Raw genomic sequence first — 22,664 nt, 5'->3', positions numbered from 1 at the left:
TTGAGACGGAGTTTTGCTCTTGTTACCCAGGCTGGAGTGCAATGGCGCGATCTCGGCTCACCGCAACCTCCGCCTCCTGGGTTCAGAAAATTCTCCTGCCTCAGCCTCCTGAGTAGCTGGGATTACAGGCACGCACCACCATGCCAAGCTAATTTTTTGTATTTTTTTAGTAGAGACGGCGTTTCACTATATTGACCAGGATGGTCTCGATCTCTTGACCTCGTGATCCACCCGCCTCGGCCTCCCAAAGTGCTGGGATTACAAGCGTGAGCCACCGTGCCCAGCCAGGTCTGTCATTTCTATTTATAATTTCCTCACTAAAATTTAAGGCCTACGAAGGCAGGAATCATTGCCTACTGTATTTACTACTACCTCCCCCGTTCCTAATACTGTACTGAACTAATAAGTGCTCAGTATATTTTTGTTGGAAGAAAGAATAAACTGATATGTCAAATTTCACTTAAATTGATGTTTAATGTGCGAAATGACTGAATTGAATGAGCAGTGCAGAAATCAGCAATGCGTCCATTGATACTTTTGCGAGTTTTCTTTAGGAAATTGGTGGCCCCAGTGGAAGGATGAACATAGTTAAGGAAAGCAGTACTTTCTGCACCTGAAGAATGCCCATGGCCACAGAGTATTTTCTGATCCAAGGCATCTTCTACTACATTATTGCAAAGCATGAGTTCAATATTCTAAAATGCAAGTCTGCAGAGATTATTTTGTTACTGTTATTCATTTTCTATATTTGTTTTTCCTGCCACTGAACTTCTCTTAGTGGCCACTAAGTACTAAGTAACAGGTTCAACACTTGAGTTTGTCTAAAGCTTTATAATATTATGTGTACTCATAGGTGTTTGGTGTGTAGAAATTTACTAACCTGTGTTTTTTTGTTCAAAAGGTTCTTTTTGTTCAAAAGGACCTTTCTGATGTTCAGGGCTCAGAGTTATCACTCAGTTCAATGTTGAAATAAGATTTGGCACAATCTATATCAGAAGTAAAGACTATGTTTATATTGGCATTCAAAGAATCTATTTATTTTAGATTTTTTTTTATGTACATGCATGCTTAGTTTCTTTTTCTTTCTTTCCTTTTTTTTATTGTACTTTAGGTTCTGGGATACATGTGCAGTCCATGCAGGGTTGTTTCATAGGTGCATACATAACCAGGTGGTTTGCTGCCTCAATTCCCCTTCATCTATATCCGGCATTTTCCCCTGTGTTATCCCTCTCCACCCTCCCCAGCCCCTGCTGTCTCTCCCCTAGCCCCCCCGCCAACTGCCCCCAGTGTGTGATACTCCTCTCTTGAGTCCACATGTTCTAATTGTTCAACACCTCCCTATCAGTGAGAACATGTGGTGTTTGGTTTTCTGTTCTTGTGTCAGTTTGCTGAGAATGATGGTTTCCAAATTCATCCAAGTCCCTACAAAAGACATGAACTCATCATTTTTTATGGCTGCATAGTATTCCATAGTGTATATGTGCCACATTTTCCTGGTCCAGTCTATAATTGATAGGCATTTGGGTTGGTTCCAGGTCTTTGCTATTGTAAACAATACTGTAATTGACATTTGTGTGCATGTGTCCTTATAGTAGAATGATTTATAATCCTTTGGATATATACTCAATAATAGGATTGCTGGGTCAAATGGAATTTCTATTTCTAGGTCCTTGAGGAATTGTCACACTGACTTCCACAATGGTTGAACTAATTTACACTCCCACTAACAGTGTAAAAGTCTTCCTATTTCTCCACATCCTCTCCAGCATCTGTTGTCTCCAGATTTTTTAATGATTGCCATTCTAACTGGCCTGGGATGATACCTCAATGTGGTTTTGATTTGTATTTCTCTAATAACCAGCGATGATGAGCATTTTTTCATATGTTTTTTGGCCTCATATATGTCTACTTTTGAGATGTGTCTGTTCATATCTTTTGCCCACTTTTGAATGGGTTTATTTTTTTCTTGTATGTCTGTTTTAGTTCTTTGTAGATTCTGGATATTAGCCCTTTGTCAGATGGGTAGATTGCAAAAATTTTTTCCAATTCTGTTGGTTGCTGGTTCACTCTAATGAGTGTTCCTTTTGCTGTACAGAAGCCCTGGAGTTTAATTAGATTTCATTTGTCTATCCTGGCTTTTGTTGCCATTGCTTTTGGTGTTTTACTCATGAAGTCCTTGCCCATGCCTATGTCCTGAATGGTTTTGCCTAGATTTTCTTCTAGGGTTTTTATGATGTTAGGTTTTATGTTTAAATCTTTAATCCATCTGGAGTTAATTTTAGTGAAAGGTGATAGGAAGGGGTCCAGTTTCTGCTTTCTGCACATTGCTAGCCAGTTTTTCCAACACCATTTATTAAACAGGGAATCCTTTCCCCATTGCTTGTTTTTGTCAGGTTTGTCAAAGATCAGATGATTGTATATGTGTGGTATGGCTTCTGAGGCCTCTGTTATGTTCCATTGGTCTATATCTCTGTTTTGGTACCAGTACCATGCTGTTTTGATTACTGTAGCCTTGTAGTATAGTTTGATGTCTGGCAGTATGATGCCTCTGGCTTTGCTCTTTTTGCTTAGCATTGTTTTTGCTATATGGGCTCTCTTGTGGTTCCATATGAAATTTGAAGTGGTTTTTTCCAGTTCTGTGAAGAAGGCCATTGGTAGCTTGATGGGGATAGCATTGAATCTATAAAGCACTTTGGGCAGTATGGCAATTTTCACAATATTGTGGCTTAGTTTCTTAAGAAAAATAGAGACAGATAAAATAAACTTTATTCTTATGATCAAGTTATCTCATTTTCTGTGGCTCTTTATGGACTGCAAATAATTCCATGGATAAGGAGAGTTGGGTATAGTCTTTGTAAATAGACTATATTTAATTCTATAGAACTTAATTCTCTGTAAGAACTGAGTTCTAATGTAAGAGGCACCAGTACAATAACACCTTATGAGAGTATACATGTTTATGCACAGTGCAAAGTATTATTTCAACATTCAGAACAGGTTTCTGGGGGACTACATATCTGTGAATGTAGTGACCAGTCTTTTTCAGTCTATTAATTTATAATACTACTAATAATGTTTAAGGCCTCTATTAGTAAAACAGTATCAAAAACTTATGTGTATATTCTCAGTGATTTCATTGGTAAATTCATCTCTAGTTTTATAATTGGTTGTTAATTGACTTGTGTCATTCACATTGACATTTTCCTCCTACAGAGTAATATACAGTAGAAAATATGATTGAAATTGAAAACTGTAAATAAAAAATCCTTTTACTAGATTATTTTTGCTAGTACTTACTGTGCTCTTATTGTCAAAATAAATTATCCATTTGGAATGCAATTCTATAAAGGATAAAAATATAAATAAGAAGAAATTAATATTTTAAATGCTTGCTATAAATTTGACGTGAGATCCATAAATTTTTCTTGTTTAAGTTCAGTGACAATAGATAGATTATATTAGGTGTCAGTTAAGCAACTAAGTAAAAAATGAGTGATTTTCATCCTTCAGTTAAGTATGGTGCTAAGTGGTATGTTGCTAGCATTAAAAGCAAATTACTTATCACTTCAATAATCACAGCATGAGAACATTCTATTGGAAGCTGTATTTCCAGTCTATGTGGGCCCTCAGTTTTATTAAATAAATCAACTGATAATGCTTGGATAAGCAGAAGGAAAAGCTTCCATGGTACTATGGCATTTCTGTTTTTTAAGTTCTTACTGGAGATGTCTCTAAAATGGTCTTTTCTATGTATTTTAGTCACTCACAATTCACACACACAAAGTACACATACATACATGCTCTGTATACATATACACATATGTTTATACTTAAGAATACACATATATACAGACTCTTTCTATATATATACACACACATATATATACACACACACACGTATAAGCATGTACATATATACAAGTTCTCTGGGTCCAGCCATCTAAGTGAAACACAGATCTCTTTTCCTACACCATTTCTAGTTGGCCATCTAGCTCAATCTTAAACACCTCTAGAAATGAGGAAAATTGTCCTTTCAAATGAGAACTCTTACAACTTGGGAATTTTTTCACTAGTTTGAAAATATCTAACACCAATTTGGAGATTCTCCTAAGAACATGCTTAATATAACAGCGAAGAGCCTTGGCAAATGGTAGGTCCTAACTAAATAGTTGGTGATTGAATGAAATAAGGTAAACCTATTTTTTTTAAATCAATTTTTTTCCTTTGGAATACAGTGAATTTTATTGAATACAGTGCATTTTATGTAGATTTTCTCTTTTGTGGCTGGTGAGGAGTTAGGGGATGGGGAGAACAGATAGGAGTGAAGTAGGTGATGCTACGTTCTGCCTCTAGGGATCAAGGAAAAGTTCCATTATTTCACACACACACACACACACACACACACACACACACACACACACACAAATCTGTCATTTTCTTACATACTCTACCAGTGCTTGAAATGCTTTAAATAGGACCAGGTATACATAATATGCACTGATACACTGGTCTTGTAGCATGAACATTGGGATCTACTGAATGGAGAATTTGCTTGATCTTGGACATTTGACAGATCAAAATGCATTCCTTAACTTATTGGATTCCTTAACTTATTGAGACCCTGGAAGGAGCAGGAATTCTTTCCTAAAATGGTATAAATTCTTTAAGGATAAACAACCCAATGTCTAAGTCAAGATAGGAGCTCAGTAATTGTATGATAAATAGGTATGAATGAATAAAGAAATGAATGAGATAGTACAGCATAGTGGTTGAGATCTGGGGCTCAACCAGATGAAATCTGCCCTAGATCTAGATGAAATCCTGCCCTATAGAGCTTAGTAGTTATGTGATTCATGCAAGTTTCTCAATCTTACTGAAAGACTTCAGGTAGTATTTGCTAATCCAGTGATGTACTTAGGTATGTATATGTGGTTCTAGGGTGCACAATTGGAGAGGATATCTGAATAGTTGATGTACTCCCCACTCCAGGAGAAAGGCTATCTTACATTGGAGCTCACCTGGTCCTATGCTGACCACATGGAATGTGAGAGCTCCACACTCAGGAAGGGGGTTTAAACGGGACTTTAAAAATGTGCTCCAGGGTCTATAGTTTATTATGAGTGAATGCAACAAGTGTTCTTTCTTTCTCTTTGAAGCTGACTTTATACTTTCAGTTTAGTCTTTCTGTTAATGAATTTTGTTGCCCTGATTATATATTTGTTAACATTATCTGCCAAAGAGAGATGTCCAGAAGTGGCACACTGGAACATTCTAGAATACAGAACCCCTATGAAATAGAAAGCTATAAATAGTGGACCAGCTTAGATTAAAATCTAACAGGATGAAATAAAAAGAAAGGTAAATGGAGGAAGGAAAGATTAATTAAAACTAAAACTGCAATTGCAAAGTTTTAAGACATCTCAGAGGCTTGCAAGTGAAGATTTGATGCTGCAGAAAATCAAATCATGTCAATTGCATGTCTGTCACTTTTTTCCCTGGTTTGTCCCTTTTCGCTTTTTTTTCCCTCTCACCCAGCTTAACTTTCATAGTCATCTCCTGTCATCACTCCTTTGCTTACACCTTCGGTTCACCTCTAATTTCCTTTTATCACTTGAAGAGACCATGGCCCTAGCTGGACTTAACCTGTGCCTAGTTTGTGTCTACACTCATGCAATTAAATGGAGCTGGAGAGAAAAAGACATTGTCCCACTGACGAATCTTACTCTAAATTTATGGCTATAGATCTCAAATGGCCTTTAACAGTGTCTGGTAATCATTTTATATTTTCTTATTTCATTCACTCTCCCCCATCCTATCTGACTATTGCATTTTATTGTCTATTGAGAAATGTTGAGTGTATGATTGCTGAGAAATGCTGAGTGTATGATAAAGCTATATTGTTTGCTAAGAAGAACGATGGCAAGGAAAACCTAGCTCCCCTCCCCCCAAGTGGAAAACTGCTTGGGGCAATTCTAAAGTAGAAAAACACTATATGTATGTCATACACCTGTTAAAACAATTCTTTAAGCATGGGATATGTGACCCTGCCCCCGTGGCTCCCTCGTGGAGAATGCGTTCAGATTTGTCCTTGATCAGTGGTAAGCAGGTACCAGCTGCCTACCTAGTTTATCTTGGTTTTATGAGAACACAGAACACCCGCTGTTAAGAATAATCACCTGTTCAGAGAGAGTAAATATGTGGGTGAGAGCCTGCTCAAGGCCCTCAGCCCAGAATGCTGTCAGACCTCTGAGATCTCAGCTTGGAAGGCTGTTGGCCCCCCATATAGTCCCACTTTGCTGTTCTATCTGGATGTCAGCTTCTTAATGCCTTCAGTGCCGTCTGGGGTGGGGTCTCTACTACCGAGCTGGTCTCTGTAATTGTCTCTTCCCAAACTTGAAACACATCTTTTCCTAGCCTCACTCTCAACTAAAAAGCTGAATTTCTACTTCCTTGGGAAAACTGAAACAATCAGGAGGGAACCCCAATTTTCTGTCACACTGTGGACCTGCCTACCAGTACCTGCACCCACAGGTGCTGTATTTTGGCTTTCACTACAGGGGAAGGCACCATGCATTTTTCTAAAACTGATCTTTCCGCTAGGTGTTAGATCACTTTCTTGGCTCCATCAGTTCTTTTCTCTCTTTTCTACCTTATTATTTTTTCACTTTTCATTTGATAATACAAATCTGGTATTATTTCTCCATCTTAAAAAAGAAATTACTCCTCTTGAACCTAATGTCCCCATTATCTCTTATTCCTCTGTTCCACTGTGTAAAAAGACTCTTTGGAAGAGTTGTCCATTCTTGCTAACTCTAACTCCTCTCCTCCCATGCTTACTGAAACCCATGCTCATCAGAATTTCACACCTGTCCTCCATGGAGACTGTTCTTACCAAGTCCAACCAGGACCCATCCCAAAGTTCTAAATCTAATCATCATTGATCAAACCTCAATCTACTTGATTTCATAGAAATGTTTGACATAATTTAGCACTCTCTTATTCTTGGTGCATCTCTTCACTTGGCTACCAGGACACTACTCTCTTTTCCTCCTATATGGTTGCAGTTCTCAGTTACCTTTGCTGTATTCTTCTCTTTTTCCTTCTACTTCTTAACGTTGAAGTGCTCTAGGGCTCAGTCCTTGGTTCTTTCTTTTTTCTATTCATTCATTAGTGATCCCATTTACTAGAATAGATGATGCTACAGTTTGAATGTGTTGCCTTCAAAATTCAGGTGTTGTCAATGATAATATTAGACGGTAGAACCTTTAAGAGGTGAAAGCTCGTTAGTGCTGCTCCTGGGTGAGTGGGATAAACGTCTTTGTAACAGAAGCTTCATGCAGTTATCCATCGGCTTGGCTCTTCCACTCTTCTGGCCCATGAGGACACGGCATTCATTCCTCTTGCCTCTCTGACATGTGAAGACTCAGCAAGAAGCCTCTCACCAGATGATGGCACTTTGATGTTAAACTTTCCAGTCTTCAGAACTGTGAGAAATAATGTTCTATTCTTTATAAATTACCCAGGCCATGGTATTGTGTTAGAGAAGCGCAAGAGACTGAGACAGTGACTTCCAAATGTATGCCTCTAGCCCAATTTTTTTTCTTTACAAAACTTCAGATCTATCTCTTCAAATGCCTACTGAATAGCTCCACTTGAATAAACATCTCAAACTCAACACGTTCTAATCATAACCCATGATTTTTCCCTCTAAGCAAGCTTCTTCGCATTCTTGTGCATTTCAGTTGATGCAAAGATCAGTCTTCTATTTACTCAAGCCAGAAGTTTGGAGTTATCCTGAACTCCTATATTAGTCAGGATAGGTTAGTGCATAGCATAGTAACAAGCACTACTCCCATCTCAGTGGCTATAAGAGCAAATATTCCACATTATGCTAAATGTCTTATAAAGCATTGGTGAGAGAGCTTCATTTACCTGACTTTTTCTCTATTAAATTCATGCAGTACCATCATAATCTATTCAGAAGTAGTAACAATGGGAGGGAGAGGCATACCATTGATTTGATCCTTACCAAAAGTTTTCTTTGCTCAAAGGTGTTTTTGAGTTTGTTATGAACTTGTAGGTGCAAACTTACAAGTAAAGCTACCAGTTCTTTGGTTTACTTTGTACTATGTAGCTATATGTTACAGAGCCAATTGGTCTGCTCCATTGTCTTCTTACTGGACCCAGGCTGGAGAAGCCAGTATATGGAGAAGTTCTCAATATCATGGCAGAGTGGAAAAAGAACAAATGAGAAAGATAATTTGGCTCTGAAAGCTCTACCTATATATTATACACATCAGTTATATTTATAAATCATTGACCAAATCAAGTCATCTGATTACTATTAACTTCAACTGAGTGGATAAGTATAATCCTACTATAGGCCAAAGAGGAACCCAAAAAAACTGACCACCTCTAATGACTTTAACAGTTGGCCACTTTGATCATGAAATATTTGGTTTACTTATTCTTCTGTATTCCGGAGACACTCACCCCCTCTTAAATACGTGCCACCTAGAGTCTGAGATCTCTGCATGGTGCACAGTTGTCTCTACAATAGGGAGGCATGATACTGGGTAGTCTCTATATCAGGTGTGAATACAGCTCTACTTGATCCAGAAACATGTAAGCACGAAAGAAAATTTATTTACTAACCCTATGAGCCCCATAAAAAAATGTTTGAACAGAGCTAGAACCACAGTAGATACTTGCATTTGAGAAGAGACATGCAGTTGCTGGTCCAGAGCCTTTCTGAAACTCTCGTGCAGTTCTGAAGGCCTGCTCTTTTGGTTACAGGAAATAATTGTTGATTAGACTTTAATTATGCTTCATGGAGTAAATTCTCCCTGTCCATTGTTCTCTGTGACTCTTGGCTCCATCCTTCGTGGGGGCTCCTTTCTTTAACATTCTCCTCTGCATTTACATATAGATGAGTTTAGAGAGTTTGGAGTCTCAGTATATTCGTCTGTCTGATTCCTCATTTTCAGAGTCATTTCGAGTCTCAAAAATATCACAATCTCCTTTAGTTTAGGCTAGTGGCTCTTTTTGTCAGTGCAATCATCTCAAAACCTTAGGCAACTTTTTATTTGTCTGATCAACTGAATATGCCAATCGTTCTTATAGTTCTTTTTAGACATCAATTAATTGCAGGTGCCCTGAGCTTACTGAGCATTGGTGGCAGAGAATATTTTTTTCCTGAGCCTTTTACTGTTAAATTAACTCAGTACTATCATAACCCATTCAGAGGTAGCAGTAACAATGAGAGTACCACTGATCTGATTCTTACCAGAAGGTTTTCTTTGCTCAGAGGCATTCTCAGGTTTATTTTGTATTGGTACGTGGTAAAAAGCAATAACCTCTTCCAACCTTACAAATCTTCAAATTTTTCCACTCTCTTTATCCCATTTCATTTCTGCTTGCCAATCAGCAAATTTAAGCTCATCTATTTTTGGAGTACACTGTGGAATGCAGCCAGTAGTATCCAACATATGCCACTAATATTCTATTTTTTCCCACCTCTCCAGATCCTATAATATAGGCTCATTAGATACATTATTCACCTTCCAAGTTATTACTGAAAACCGTTGCTAGCTTGAAAGAAAGCTTATTTCTTGTGCTTGCCATACATCCATCAGAAGTCCCCTTAGATTGCCCGTTACTGTCTTCATCCTCACTCTGTGCCCAGATTGATAAAGTAACCACTCTCTAGGACATTTCCAGTTGTCATAGCAAAGAAAAAAAAAAAAGGAATAGGGGGCAGCATGACTGGCTCTTAATACTTCCAGGCAGGACTAAAAGATGTCCCTTCTACTGACAGGATCAAGGCAGGTTAAATGGTCACAAAAAGGTGGAGTGCAGTCAAGGTGACAGGTCAGACACCAGATACCAACAACTGTACTGATTCCAGCCGCTTCTCTCTGCCTCTCCTATCAAACATTCAGAAAGTCTACTGAGTATGCTTCGAAAATAAATCCATAATCTGACAACTTGTCACCCTGTTCTCTGCTGCAGAGTCAATATTATTGCTCTTTTGGACTTCTGTCAGAGTCTTCTTCCTGGTTTCCTTTCCTTTGTCCTCACCCCACACTGACTTATTCTCAATGCGTTAACTAATCCGTCAAAAATAAGTCAGAGCATGAGACTTTGTTGCTTAGACTCTCCATTAGTTTAGCATAAAAGGCAAAGTTTTCACAGGGACCTCAAGTCACAGTCAATCCACCCAGCCATTACCTCTTGCTTTCACATTCATGGATATATTTGCCTTTATTCATGCTGCTGTCTCATCCTGGCTTTTTCCTGTTTCCCAAACGTACCTGCTTTTTTCTGCTTGGAAAGCCACTCCATGCTTTCTGTTCCAGCTAAGATTCACATAACTAAGTGCCCTCACAGGTCCAGTTGACTAGCTTCTCTTTAACACTCTTGTGCAAATGATGCCTTCTTATTGGAAACTAATACTGATCCCTTCATCCAAAAATTACAGCTTATGCTACCCCCTCCATAGAGATCTCTCTAAATCTAATCAATATTTTCTTCTAATAGTCTCACAGCCCTTAAGTCTTGCATTATTTCTTCTGAAGATCAATTTAAGTAGTCTTATTTACCATAATTTTAGTCTTTCTCCCATGCACAGCCCGGCCACTGGAGAACTAAGCACTTACAAGCTTTTTAAAGGCATCACCAGCTGGGCGCAGTGGCTCAAGCCTGTAATCCCAGCACTTTGGGAGGCCAAGGTGAGTGGATCATGAGGTCAAGAGATTGAGACCATCCTGGCCAACATGGTGAAACCCCATCTCTACTAAAAATACCAAAATAAGCTGGGTAGGGTGGCGCACACCTGTAGTCCCAGCTACTTGGGAGGCTGAGGCAGGAGAATCACTTGACTCTGGGAGATGGAGGTTGCAGTGATTGGAAATCACGTCATTGCACTCCGGCCGGGCTACAGAGCAAGACTCTGTCTCAAAAACTAAATAAATGAATAAAATAAAAAATAAAAAGATCACCAAAAGTCCTCCTGAGGAGAAATTTTTATATCAGCAGCTAGGAAAGATAAGTATAGGCAAAAGAGAAGCAAAATGCCAAACAAAACCGCAATAAAAACATTACCTAATTTGTAGGAATTAGAGGCAAGCTTTTAATAAATATTCTTGGACCTAACTCTTGGAAAGCACTATTTTTTAAAAGTGCTAAATGTAATTCTGACAACCTTATGGGTATACACTAATATAGACAAGATGAATAATACAAAAAAACAGGATAATTTATGTAGAGGGATGTTTATGTCAAAGTCTCATTTTCTGGTGCTACTGGTACATTTAGGGCTTTTAAAGAAAAATCAGTTGTATACAACAGAAGTTGTACAATGCATATTTAGATAATAATGCATAAAACAATTAAGAAATTATGAAAGTTTATATTAACAGAACACATGTGTGAGAAACTTTTTAAATTACTTGTGGGACAAAGAGGAAATAAAAATTGCAATCATAAGCTATTAAGAAATTAATGATAATGAAACAATTAGAACACTATTTAAGAAAACTTATGAGATGTAACCAACCCTGTAATAATTTATTATTTAAAAGCAAAAGTCAGGAAGTTATAAAAAATATAAAAAAGAAAAAATCTTCGAAAGCTGAAATCAATTGTACACAACAGAAGTTGTACAATGCATAGTCAGATAATAATGCATAAAAACAATTAAGAAATTATGACAGTTTATATTAACAGAACACATGTGTGAGAAACTTTTTAAATTACTTGTGGGACAAAGAGGAAATAAAAATTGCAATCATAAGCTATTAAGAAATTAATGATAATGAAACAATTAGAACACTAAGAAAACTTATGAGATGTAACCAATCCTGTAATATATTTATTATTTAAAAACAAAAGTCAGGAAGTTATAAAAATATTAAAAAGAATAAATCTTCAAAAGCTGAAAGTCAACTGAAAAATAAGAACATAAATTAATATTTATGATTTTTAAATGGAGAGAACAATACTGATTTCTTCTTCTGGTTAAGATTGACAAGAAACAAATTGCAAACATACAGAATTAGGAATCAGAAGTGAGAGATGACCACAGATAAAGAAGAGGTTGAAATATAAGACATTTTTATGTTAAGACCCAGAAGTGATATATAAATTCCACCCAGGTCTCACTGGCCAGTGCTCAGTCATATGGTCCCAAACACAGGATGTAGCAGGAATTCTCCCTAAAAATAAACAGTTTAGTGTAGTGGTCTATATTTGTTTCTGTAAATTGCCACATAATATTTTAGGTTTTGCAAGAGTTGTGAACCTGTCACAACTCCTCAACTCTCTTGTTATGGCACAAAAGGCCAGACAACATATAAAGAAATGGGCATAGCTGTGTTCTGATGAACACATAGCAAGCAAGATTTCACCTACTAGTCATATTTTGCGGAACACTTGCTAAGACATAGCATTGTTTTTGATATAGTTTAATAATTGACTTGGAAAAATATCTGTAATGTGTTTTAAATAAACTAGGCAGGTTATTATTCAAAAATCTAAATATATTTTTATAAAAATTTCTGTACATGTATGCAGACATATGTATAGATTTGCACTAACATAATGGAGAGATAGATACTAAAATGTTAACACTGTTTATCTGTTGGTGTTTAAGGTGATTTTCTTTTCTGTGTATCTACATCTTTTTTTTTTTTTTTGAGACGGAGTTTTGCTCTTGTTACTCAGGCTGGAGTGCAATGGCGGGATCTCGGCTCACCGCAACCTCCGCCTCCTGAGTTCAGGCAATTCTCCTGCCTCAGCCTCCTGAGTAGCTGGGATTATAGGCACGCACCACCATGCCCAGCTTATTTTTTGTATTTTTAGTAGAGATGGGGTTTCACCATGTTGACCAAGTTGGTCTCGATCTCTCGACCTTGTGATCCACCCGCCTCAGCCTCCCAAAATGCTGTGATTACAGGCCTGAACCACCACGCCCGGCCATCTTTTAATGTTTTTATAATAACCATGTAGTACATAAATAATAAATGAAAGAAAGAAGAGTGAAGAAGCTCTGAGCAACAAAATTTTAAATGTATTTTAAAACTGCATTAATTATTAAAATACTTTATGGACAAAGACATAAATAGACAAACTTCCTGAACTGAATAGAAAACCTAAAACAAAGCATGAGTAAAATGTGAGAATTTAATGTTTGGAAAAAAAGTTGTCTGCATAAATACATTGATAATATACTCAAAATAAAGGGATGGAAGAAGATTTACCAAGCAAATGAAGAGCAGAAAAAAAGCAGGGGTGACAATCCTAGTCTGATAAAATGGAGTTTAAACCAACAAAAATCAAAAGAGACAAAGAAGAGCATTACATAATGGTAAAAGGATCAATACAACGAGAAGAGCTTACTATTCTAAATTTATTTGCACCCAATACAGGAGCACCCAGATACATAAAGTAAGTCCTTAGAGACCTACAAAGAGACTTAGACTCCCGCTCAGTGATAGTGGGAGACTGTAACACTCCACTGACAATGTTAGACAGATCAATGAGACAGAAAATCAACAAGAAAATCTAGGGCTTGAACGCAGATCTGGACCAAGCGAACTTAGTAGACATTTACAGAACTCTCAACCCCAAATCCACAGAATATATATTCTTCTCAGCACCACATCCCACTTTCTCTAAAGTCTACCACATAATTGGAAGTAAATCACTCCTCAGCAAATGCAAAAGAATAGAAATCATAACAAACAGTCTTTCAGACCACAGTGTAATCAAATTAGAAATCAGGATTAAGAAACTTACTCAAAACTGCACAACTTCATAGAAAATGAACAACTGGCTCCTAAATGTTGACTGGATAAATAATGAAATGAAGTCACAAATAAAGATGTTCTTCGAAACCAATGAAAATGAAGTCACAACATACCAGAATCTCTGGGACACATTTAAAGCAGTGTCTAGAGGGAAATTCATAGCAATAAATGCCCACATGAGGAGCAAGGAAAGGTCTAAAACTGACACCCTATCATCAAAATTGAAAGAGTTAGAGGAGCAAGATCAAAAAAACTCAAAAGCTAGCAGAAGACAACAAATAACTAAGATCAGAGCAGAACTGAAGGAGATAGAGAAGCAAAAAACCCTTAAAAAATCAACAAATCCAGGAGCTTGTTTTTTGGAGATCAACAAAATAGATAGACCACTAGCCATACTAATAAAAAAGAAAAGAGAGAAAAATTAAATAGATGTGATAAAAAACGATAGATAAAGGGGACATCACCACCGATTCCACAGAAATAGAAACTACCATCCAAGATTACTACAAACAACTCTATGCAGACAAACCAGTAAATATGGAAGAAATGTATAAATTCCTGGACACTTGCACTGTCCCAAGACTAAACCAGGAAGAAGTTGAAACCCTGAATAGACCAATAGCAAGGGCTGAAGTTGAGGCAGCAATTAATAGCCTACCAACTAAAAGAAGCCCAGATCCAGGCAGCTTTACAGCTGAATTCTACCAAACGTACAAAGAGGAGCTGGTATCATTCCTTCTGAAACTATTCTAAACAATACAAAAAGAGAGAATCCTCACCAACTCATTTTATGAGACCAACATCATCCTAATACCAAAACTGGGCAGAGACACAACTAGAAAAGAAAACTTGAGGCCAATATCCATGATGAATACCAACCCAAAGATCTTCAATAAAATACTGGCAAAGAGAATGCAATGGCAAATCAAAAAGTTTATTCATCAGGATCAAGTAGGCTTCATCCCAGGGATGCAAGGCTGGTTCAACCTACACAAATCTATAAATGTAATCTATCACATAAACAGAACCAAAGACAAAAACCACATGATTATCTCAATAGATGCAGAGAAGGCCTTTGAGAAAAGTCAACAGCCCTTTATGCTAAACACCCTCAATAAACAAGGTATTGATGGAGTGTATCACAAAATAATAAAAGCTATTTATGATAAACCCACAGTCAATATCATACTGAATATGCAAAAACTGGAAGTATTCCCTTTGAAATCTGGCACAAGACAAAGATGCCCTCTCTCACCACTCCTATTCAATATAGTATTGGAAGTTCTAGCCACAGCAATTAGGCAAGAAAAAGAAATAAAGGGTATTCAATTAGGAAAAGAGGAAGTCAAATTGTCTCTATTTGCAGACAACATGATTGTATATTTAGAAGACCCCATTGTCTCAGCCCAAAATCTCCTTAAACTGATAAGCAACTTCAGCAAAGGCTCAGGATACAAAATCAATGTGCAGAAATCACAAGCATTTCTATACACCAATAACAGACAAACAGAGAGCCAAATCAAAAGTGAACTCTCATTCACAATTGCTACAAAGAGAATAAAATACCAAGGAATACAACTAACAAAGGATGTAAAGGATCTCTTCAAGGAGAACTACAAACCACTGCTCAAGGAAATAACAGAGGACACAAACAGATGGGAAAACATTCAATACTCATGATTGGGAAGAATCAGCATCATGAAATGGCCATACTGCCCAAAGTAATTTATAGATTCAATGCTATCCCCATCAAGCTACCAATGACCTTCTTCACAGAACTGGAAAAACCACTTCAAACTTCATATGGAACCAAAAGAGAGCCCACATAGCCAAAGCAATCCTAAGCAAAAAGAACAAAGCTGGAGGCTTCATGTTTCTTGACTTCAAACTATACTACAAGGCCACAGTAATCAAGACAGCATGGTACTGGTATCAAAACAGAGACATAGACCAATGGAATAGAACAGAGGCCTCAGAAGCAACACCACACATATACAATCATCTGATCTTTGACAAACCTGAGAAAAACAAGCAATGGGGAAATGATTCCATATTTAATAAATGGTGTTGGGAAAACTAGCTAGCAATGTGCAGAAAGCAGAATCTGGACCCCTTCCTGACACCTTACACTAAAATTAACTCCAGATGGATTAAAGATCTAAACATAATACCTAACACCATAAAAACCCTAGAAGAAAACCTAGGCAAAACAATTCAGGACATAGGCATAGGCAAGGACTTCATGGCTAAAACACCAAAAGCAATGGCAACAAAAGCCAAGATGGACAAATGGGATCTAATTAAAATTCAGAGCTCTGTACAGCAAAAGAAACAATCATTAGAGTGAACCAGCAACCAACAGAATGGGAAAAAATTTATGCAATCTACCCATCTGACAAAGAGCTAATATCCAGAATCTACAAAAAACTAAAATAGATTTACAAAAACAAACAAACAAACCCATTCAAAAGTGGGTGAAGAATATGAACAGACACTTCTTCAAAGAAGACATATATGAGGCCAACAAACATATGAAAAAATGCTCATCATCGCTGGTTATTAGAGAAATGCAAATCAAAACCACATTGAGATAGCAGCTCACAAATCAGGAGACAGTGGATACTGGAGAGTATGTGGAGAAATAGGAACACTTTTACACTGTTGGGGGTAGTGAAAATTAGTGCAACCATTGTGGTAGACAGTGTGGTGATTCCTCAAGGACCTAGAAATAGAAATTCCATTTGACCCAGCAATCCCATTACTGGGTATATACCCAAAGAATTATAAATCATTCTATTATAAAGTCACATGCACATGTATGTTCATAGTGGCACTGTTTACAATAGCAAAGACCTGGTACCAACCCACATGTCCATCAAAGATAGACTGAATAAAGAAAATGTGGCACATATACACCATGGAATACTACGCAACCATAAAAAATGATGAGTTCGTGTCCTTCATAGGGACATGGATGAATCTGGAAACCATCATTCTCAGCAAACTAACACAAGAACAGAAAACCAACCACTGCATTTTCTCACTCATAGGCAGGTGTTGAAAAATTATAACACATGGACATGGGAAGGGGAGCATCAGAGACTGCGGTCAGTTGCAGTGGGGACTAGGGGAAGGACAGTGGGGGGTGGGGAGGGATAATGTGGGGGGAAATACCAGATATGGGTGGTGGGGGGATGAAGGCAGCAAACCACCTTGCCATGTATATACTTATGCAACAATCCTGCATAATCTGCACATATACCTCAGAACCTAAAGTACAATTAAAAAATAAAAAATAAAAAAAATTCCCAGCACACACAATGACTGTTGAATAAATATTTATTCAATAAATAAATTGGGTTATTGATTAAATATTGATTAATTCAAATATTTTTACCTAGGATAGTATAAGTTGTTTAATTTTTTGAAGGCATGATGATTGTATTTTGTGTAGTGACTTTCTTTGTTGTCTATATAGTCAAATATATCCACTTTTCCTCTGTCTTGGTCATTTTCCTACACTGAAAATGTTCTCCTTCATTAAATGAAATAATATTCTTTCCCCACTATTGCATGGTTCTATTTTTTAGAATTAACACCCTAATTCCTGCAGAATTTACCTTATGGAGGAAAAATGCAGCCTCATTTTCTTTTTACTTAGCCAGTTCTCCCCAGATCATTAATTCTGTAACACTTTGCTTCTCAACCAAACTGAAATAAAAGAAAATTTAATCTTGCCCCAACTACCCAAACCATCTACCAGGGCTGCCCTCTATGGGTTTATGACAATAAAAACTCTAACCCCTCAGGTCAGATAATCAGATGTATGATAATTAACTGTATGAGTAATTATTGTGTTATGCAAATAAACAATGCAGATGAGTCATTTCATTAAACAAGCACCATGGGGTCATTAGGTTTTGATCTCTGTCCTGGTCTTTTGGGGAAAAATACTTTCTATGAACTGTTCTTCTGAACTGGCAATAAAACATCACTGGTAGGTTCACATTAAGCTGGATAATATGCAGACTGCTTGATTTGTATTGAATATGTGTCTGGTGGTTGGGGCCCACTGTAATGAACTAGCCCACAAATCACAGCTTAATGGGAATCTACTTTTACATATTGCTTAATTAAAAGTTGTGAGCTTATTAACATGTGTCTTTGGCACTGAGCTTTGGGGATGTAATCTCTGTGCAAATAAGACTAGGTTGTAAAAGTTTTATAGATTGACGATGATATTATAGTCCATACCTTAATAACCCATCATTTCCCCAAAGAATTTTTTATATCTTACATTCTTCTACCCAGCTGTAACAGATTCTTTCCTTTTTGCTTTCAATGTGTAGGATTACTAAAATATATACGGGTATCAAAAAAAGGGTTATATCTTAACTTGTTCATCTGAATTTTTTTTTATCATTTAATCTTACTAGCAAAGGTATGTAGAAAAAAATTTCAGAGCTCCTTTCATTAGAGGGACTCCAGGTAGTATAGATCTATTAGATATTGTTTTCTAGAATTTCCATTATAAATCTCTATTTTCAGGGATTTATAATTCAGCTATAAAAATGTTGCCCTAGGCTTCAACTTGGAATACAAGGTCTTAGCCTGAGAGAGTACATTGTTAACACATGAAAAAAAAAAAAAAACATGTTGTTTTCATCTTACCAAAGTGAAAAAGTAATGGCATGTAACCACTTTCAAATACTTTCTGGTATGCCACTGTAAGATGGTACTTGGAGTGTTTTGTTTTTGTTTTGTTTTGTCTTTACATGACGTTTTACAGTATGTTTGCAGTTTTAACCAAGCCATTTGGTTGCTTTTTTTAAATGTCAAAATAAAAGATGTCTTCTGCGTGCCTCACACTACAGTTCTTGGACCGGACGTCTCTGGTTTTCATTGGTGGAGACTTTGACACAGAGCATTTCTGGAGTTTTGCATGGAAACATCCCAGTTAACTAACTCCCATCAATATTTGGAGTAAACAAAAATTTTATTGTTCTAAAGAATTGAATCCTGTTATTAGTGTTTTCAGCAATGGATAGGCCCATTTTAGTTAAAAATTTAAGTTGATGTCTCAGGATAACAAAGTATCAGTGAACTTTGTCTAATGGAAAGAGCTTTGGGAGAGGGTCTTGGCTCCAGCTCTATTGTTAAATGCCTGTGTGACCTTGGGAGATTAACTTGAATGGTCTGAACCTGTTTCTACATTCATCAGAAGAGTCTGAAGATTAAACATTCTTCAATATTCCTTCAGAATTTGAAACTTTCCTATAGCTGCTGTTTACTCATAGATGCTAAATTCAGCAGTGACTTCCATGTCATTAAATTCAATAAACACCGTTGTCTTCAACTTAATCTTGCCACAGCATTCTGAATAGATGACTACCCACCATTTACAGATGCATTGGCTTCTAAATTACTTTAACATCAGGTATTCATGGTTCTTCTTTTCCCTCCATACCCATCTGCTGTTTCCTTCCCATGTCAACTCAGTCATTAAATGACAAAGTTCACAAGACTTGGTTTGGTGGACTCTCCTTTTGCTGTTCTGCGCAGACTCCCTAAGCAACCTCTTTCTTCCCAGTTACTTCAAATGCCATCCATGTACCTTCTCTCAAATGTTTACTTGGGGCCCAGATCACTTTCAACCCCAGATCTTTTAAAGCCAAATGTTCACAGAGCACATCCTCTTGAATGAATACCTCACTGTAATTCTTGGGTCCTGACCTCCTTCTCCAAAGCTGCCTTTCCCCTGGCCTGTTAAGTACATGGTTCTACCTTCTATCCAGTTATTCAGTGTTTGGCTTAATCCTCCTATCATTTCTTCCTCTCTGCACTATAAACCATGTCAATGTTTCAAACATTCAAATGAGTTTTATTTTGTTCTGAATGTTGATTCCTCAGCCTAGGCCATTATATCCTCCTAGGTAACAAATCCAATTTCTTCCCTCCTTTTCTCCCTCTCCTCTTGCCCTACTCAATTCAGTTTCTAACTGAACGACACTAAAAAGAAAAGAAAGAACTCTAATCTTGACACCAGCCAGCTAAACATCATTTAATAGCCATGATATTGCATTTAAGCAAAGATCTCAAATTTCCACTACACAAAGCACACCGTGATCTGGGTCTCCAGCTTCATTCCTTATGCTTTTGCCAGTGACTCCCTCTGCTCTAGTCCTCTGTGTTTCTGACATTGTTTTTCAAGAACATCTTTGCCTTTTCTGCCTCAGGCCCTGGCATGCCATTCCCTCCACCTGCAGTAGTCACATGGATCTCCTGCCCTCTCAAGTTGCTCTCTCAATTCTTAATGGTGGAAGAATGGGGAAGGGGACCCTTGGGATGGGCCGTCTATGCCTTACTGAATGAGCCTCTCCTTCTCTAGGCTCATGAGAGCAGCATCCTCTTCTGTTTTTCAGGAATCTGACCCCAGCTCCGCCTGGTACCTGATGCGTGGCGGGTGCTTCATGAAAGCTTACTGTCTAACAGGCTGCAGAGATTGAAGTCTGGCAAAAGACACAGGCCAGGTCTAGATCCTAGCAATATCTGAGACTCTGTGATCGGCAGGAATTACACATTCCACTTACTATTGTCTGAAGCTGTTATGTCATTTTGTTCCACAGAATGGTAAAAACAATTAAGTAATTAAGCAGCAGCTGCTGGGCCCAACATGATCTGGGCCCTTGGTTTATAACAACCAGGGTGCAGGGGCAGGACTTGCTCAAGGCTATCCGGCAGTTCACAGTGGATACTGAAAACCAGGCTAGCCTTGCAGTGCTGAAGTTTCCATTCACTAGTGACTGTGTTTCAGACACCTTCTCTCCCCAGATTCTTCTCTCCTTCTTTTAGTTTTGTTTGTTCTGATTGTTTACATATTGCAAGGGTCAGTTATTTCTGCTAAAGAAAAAATCGTACTAAAAAGATAATAAATTTTAGCAACTTTATCTATTACACCTTTCTATAGTGATTATGTTTTATGAAGAAAAACATGAAAGGCTGTGGTTTGACAAAATGAGAGGTTCTCTAACAGTGGAATTTTGAGCCTTGCAGTTTGAATGGGATGGAGGTTCCAAGGTCATGGTAGCCTTCTTTGAACTGCTCAAGTCACACCAGGGGATAAGACAGAATTGGTATCAGTTTCTCTTTCATAATCCTGAGCTTCTACACCATTAGGAACTTGCTATACTCAGAGCCTTCGGAGAGCAAAGCCTCTCACCTTCTTGGCTCCATTTAGGCTTTCTTCTAAGGTTTCAGGGCTGGATTTAAATCAAGGTAGGTTTCATGGACTATGACATGAAAGATACCAATAGACCATGAGGGCTGAAAAATACTTCTGTTTTCTACACAAAAACACAAACGATATCATTAAAAGTGTTCTAACCCATACCTCATGTGGACTTGGCAAATACAAATATTATGTAGGGGAGGAGGCTCCACAATTGAAATGTCGACTAAAAATAAATGACCCTGAGTTCCTTTCTAATCCTGGGATTCCATTAATCTAACATTTCCTTTCATAGCATATAGATAACATTTCCCATTCAAGAGAGGATTCATTTAGTACCCATGCCATTGCAAGGAGTTAATATGACTGATTCAATTGACTTGAGCAGAGGACAAGGCTGTTGGATGACCTGGAAGTCCATGATCGTTGAAGCATGGTACCTCAGCAGCATTAAAAAGATTGCCAAGGAAGTGTGGCTGGTCCCTAGACCAGGTGACTGACTACCTTGAAATCCATTCACATCTGAAAATCATTTCAGTTCAGTTTCTTTTTCAATAGGTCCCTTTTAAATGAGGCAAGGAATGCTGGCAAATGAACAGGAAAGACTTTATTCTAACATCTCAGGCCAGGTTTCTTTTTCTTCCCAGCTGTACGCATCAAGCTTAACAGGAAAGCCACACTTTTCATGATAGTAAAAGAAAACACCTTCTATATTAGTAAAAAGTCTTGGCAAAATGACAGTCACTTTGCTGCCCATCAGGGGCTGTTAGCTTGTCACTGTTTCCTCTTATGTTAATCTTGATTCCTTTGAAGAAAAATAATTTAGAAGAATTGTTTCAAATGCACTCCTAGTGTGAAATGATGAGAAATACTGAACAGGCTTAATCTTTTTTACACTAACTTCATTTAACAATTCTGGTCTAAAATGGATTGGACCCCATGGGTCGCATCAACTAATACCTTGACTGTACTTACATTGGTCAATCATTTAAATTCACAATAGTAAGCCACATACTACATTCCAATAGCTGTGATGTGAAATTACAAATATAAGTAAGGAAAGATTTTCTACTTTTAAGTAGTTATAATCATTTGAGGAGTCAAGATATATGAAAAAATGCAATGCATATCTGTTGAATAGTAGTTACAAATTAATGCACCTAAATTTCCATGGCTGTCAATTGATCAACTGATCAATGAGGCATATTCTACTTACTGTTTTATTTGGTGCTGATTTCATGGATATAGCAAAACAGATAACAACCTGGCGTAATCATGTGGTAAATTTGGCATTGGATAGGATTATATCAAGACAGATGAAATAATGCAGACCGTTCTTCCCTTGTCTTCTGGCTTTCTGCCCTTCATTCACACCTATGACCAAGTCCAGATTGGTTTTGAGTAAGCTCAAATTTACTCAATAATTCTCATAGTCCTGACCATAGTTTCGGTGTAGTTTCAAGTAAGCAGATTTTAAGTTAAATACTTTTTGATCTTGGAGAGTTACTCTGTTTACCTCGCAAGCAGAAGTAGAGAGGAATGCACTACCTATAGCTGGTAGAGGGGAGAGCATGCTGTCATTGTGGGGCAGGGAATCACTGCAGAGCCATGGCCACTATTACGGGAGC

The sequence above is a fragment of the Saimiri boliviensis genome, chromosome 4 (genome assembly GCF_048565385.1).
Source record: "Saimiri boliviensis isolate mSaiBol1 chromosome 4, mSaiBol1.pri, whole genome shotgun sequence".
Classification (NCBI taxonomy): domain Eukaryota; kingdom Metazoa; phylum Chordata; class Mammalia; order Primates; family Cebidae; genus Saimiri; species Saimiri boliviensis.
Note: the sequence above shows the minus strand (reverse complement) of the source record.